Below are 4,413 nucleotides of genomic sequence, written 5' to 3' on the forward strand. Positions count from 1 at the left end.
AGATAGATGTGTTTCTAGTTTAATGCCTAGGTAAGTGAGATGTTTCGTGGTTTGTATTGTCTGTTCGTTGAGTTTAGGTGCTCTGTTGGGAGTTTTCTTGTATGAGAAGGAGAAAGCATATGTTTTTTGTGGGTTGATATGAATGTTTATGTTCCCACTAAGAACTCCAGGAAGCGACAGCTTATATCACTTTTGAAAAATTAGCTTAAAACGGGAAGAGGAAACTTTAAGATAGTTTGGTCGAGCAATATTTAAAATTGCCTGAAATTGAAAAATGGCATGAATGTATATTAGCACTCAAATTAAAACTAGTTTAATTTTTTATAAAGTAGTTTATCAGGTTTATTTTCGTAGTAGTAGTTTTCATGGTATTTTACAAAACAAATTCACAGCATCAATTTGTAGTACAAACAGTATGGGGAATATTACACAGTTTAGTAGAGTGAATAATTAATAATATCCTGCCAAAGAATCATTTATAGTTATTCGCTTAAAATTATCTTACAACAAGAAATGACGTCATATCACTTACATAAACAACATCCCACCAAACCATAATATTAACGAACACATAAGAAAAATTATGCAATTACAAAAGCTACTAATTACTTCATTAGTGAGAAATTGTATGTGTGTGTGGGAATGAAGAAATGACAAATAATAGTGTAAACAGACTCCAGTTTAATTCAGAAATAATTGATTATGTTAATGAAAGGTCTGCTTAAATAGGCAGGGAGATAACGGGTGCACGCGAGCATACCTCAATAAACACGTCTGAATCTTAATCAGGGAAAAATATCCTAGGCATGTCTGGGCGGTCGGTCCTTCGTCCTTCGTCACTATAATACTCTCTATAAGTGTAAATATATAATAAAAATAGTTACATAATGAAACATCCATTAAGAAAGTATTATTTGATTTAATTTATTTTATTTTATTCATTTAAAAAATTACATCCAATATGTTCCAACCACATGGCATCTATCGGTCGGTGACAAAATAACACATAAAAATGATAAACATGAGTAAAATGTAAATATTACAGTTTAGACTATTAGGGCGTTCTGGGAACTAGACAATTTTTAAGCTAGATAAGTGCAATATTAATTGATCTAAAGTGATACAATTAATATTTGAATTAACAACTACTAAAATGAAAATAAAGTAAAAAATAACATGATAATTATTTTTAAAAAATCATAATAATAACTGAATAGTTTAATATAACAGCTTTTATTTATTAAAAGTGATCCTAATTACTTATTATCAATTTTCTTATTTTATTTACACTTTTATATGCCTGAACTCTTTCGCTCTCAAACAACCTGATGTAATGAAATATTGGTCGTAATATAACTATAATTGCTAACAATAATTGCTAGGATTACGCAATTTTTAATGTAGATAATATTGTTATAGTATCGTTCGTGAATAATGGATGATGGGAATGATATTAGTGAATTTATTAAAATTATAAAGGTATTGAAAGAAGATAATTGGCCGTATGAAGTAGATTGTAGGAAGACAGTCCGGGTGGCGGTCAATAAAGCTATCAAAATAGTAAAAGAAAACTTTATTGTTAACCAACGTTTCGCCCAACTTTGAAGGGCTGAATAAAAAACGCCCTTTTTACTTTATTTATCACGTTGTCTTTGGAATTTGATAGGTGAATATTTCTAATATAGACTGTTTTCTTTCAACGATTACACTAGTCAATATAGGTAATCTGTATTTTAAAATACAGTTAGGATGCTTTTAAAACTTTTATGATTTTGTCTATGGAATCTGCGGAGTCTTTTAGAGGCAATTCTCTTGAACGAGGTATTTTATTATTTTCGAAGGCTTGACTAAATGAAGTGCATTCTTCAATTATATATTTTATAGATTACGGGGACCGACAGAGTTGGCATTTAGGTTGGTCCTCTTTTGTGATTCATGGGTCATGTGTTATAAAGTATATAAAAAAGAAATAATAATATAAGGAAGTTTACATGTAAGTGGACTAGAAACTAGTTACTAATAAATACAACCAGGTGTGATGTAGGTCTAAATATAGATCTAGACTAATAAATTGTAGAAAAATAGTGCACAACCGTTAGTCTAGTAATATATCCTTACCAACAACTTAAACCCTTCATGGGTTGAGCGGTACACAGGAATTATTTTATATTATCATACAGATAAGTTTATTCTGAATTAAATTAAATAGAAGTCACTAACCGGAAAAAGAAAAATTAAAGGCATTTATTTGGAAAATTCAAAAAGTACCTAGTCAAAAATTTCTTTTTTAGTTTTTTTTATGATTAACATATTTATTAGTTGTTCTGGTGGAGGATTGAATTAACATGGTACTGTATATATAATTTAAAGTGTATTTTCTAAATCTGAAGTTGGATAATTATTTATTAAATATATATGTATTTTTCATCTACCGTTTGTAAAATTGAAGTAACACAATTATTGGAAGAAGATAGTAGACCAAATAAAGTAGATTGTAGAAAGATAGTCCGGGTGGCGGCAAATAAAGGTATATCTTGATACCTCTTGGCTCTTTGTCATATTTGTTACAATCTGACAACCCTGACGAAGCCCTACAAACTGGGGCGAAATGTAGGTTAACAATAAATAGTTTTCTTTTACTTCATACGGTCAACTATCTTCTTCAAATAATTGGGATACTTCAATTTTACAAACAGTAGATGAAAAATACAATTACATTAAAAAAAAAATTCAACCATCATCTAACAACGAATTTAGAAAATGCACTTTAAACTAATAGTATCATATTAGTTTAATCGTCCACCAGAACAACTAGTAAATATATCCATCATAAAAAAGACTAAAAAAGAAATTTTTGATAGGGTAACTTGTTAATTATGCAATTAAATGCCTTTAATATAATTTTTCTCCACTTAGTGACTTCTATTTAATAAACGTATCTATATAATCATATAAAATAAATCTTCTGTACCGCTCAATCCATGAAGGGTTGGAGTTTTTGTTAAGGAAGTACTATTACTAGATCAATGTTGTGCAAGGAGGTGATTTGGTTTGAATCACGCTCGAACACCAAATTTTTCCCCAATTAAGGGTAACTTTTTGAGACTAGGTGGACCTCGGAGGTCTACCAAACCCTCAGTTGCCTCACGGCTACAGTAACGGAATAAATAATTATTTGTTACAATCGGATTCGAATCAGGCTTTTTAGAGTTAGAAAACATGGATATATCTACCCATACAGTTATATTGTATTTGTATAATTAGTCAAGCTCATTATATACTTCTTACCTACTTTTATGAATTTATTAGCAAGGTTATTATGAACTTATTAATACTAAATTATTATCACTATTATTGTCTTCATAAGTTGTATTTTAATCATTCATTCATTATTTCAATATATATTTTGTATATAGTATATATATTTTTAATCTATACATAATTCTTGCATATATTATAATTATAACACATAGATTTTAATATATGCATTATATAATAATGATGATATATATATCATTATAATATATTATATGTTATTATTATTTTATCATTAGTTACCTTTTCTTAAAAATAGGCTATATTTCAGTTTTTGTTTTATTTTTAGTTGTATTTTCTTTTAGCTGTATTATATATAAAATAAATTATCAGTTATATCTCAATAAATAATTTTGAAATTTTATATCGTTTTAATTAATAAACGATTGCAGCTTCATCAAATAATTAAAATTTTTACACTCAAATATTTCATTTTAGGTTAATTAAAAATGAAATATAACATGGGTTAAGTAGTCAGGGGGCTAGAGGATACTAACCCACAATACAGGAATGTTCTGCGGTGAGAGATTTCTTCTCTGTCCTATTTACTATTACTATTACAGGAATAAGGAGAAAAACATTATTTTATAAAATTATTTAATTTCTAGACAATCCTCCAAGGCGCCTGAAAAGAAGATGGCTACGAGACCAGCTAATGTAAAATGTCATTAAAGTGCTACCAATGGGTAGTTTCTCTACACGCTTGTAACACTCCAATTTAACTTAGATCAGATTTACTAAATGTATTATAATGTACAGTTGTAAATAGCAATAAATAAATATTTAAAAAAAATTTAATTTCTAAACAGCTTTGATTATTAAATATAAAAACTTTATTATGTTTAACATCATTATTTTCAATAGAGATTATAACTTATTCCAAAAAAAGAACACATGGAAAAAAAAAGATTAACTTTGTTTTTTATTATCCATTTTTGATACGTATGCGTAAAGGAAGTTTTAAGTTTAGTAGGGTTTAAACATGGAATATGTTTAAGGGATCATTGGGAAACAGTAATATAAAATATGAGAGAATAGGACAGGAAAAATTGATAGTTATTAACAAACAAAATTGAAAAAGGAACAAAAAATAATTAA

This window comes from Halyomorpha halys, unplaced genomic scaffold, assembly GCF_000696795.3.
Source record: "Halyomorpha halys isolate HHAL.00 unplaced genomic scaffold, Hhal_1.1 Scaffold1046.1, whole genome shotgun sequence".
Lineage (NCBI taxonomy): Eukaryota > Metazoa > Arthropoda > Insecta > Hemiptera > Pentatomidae > Halyomorpha > Halyomorpha halys.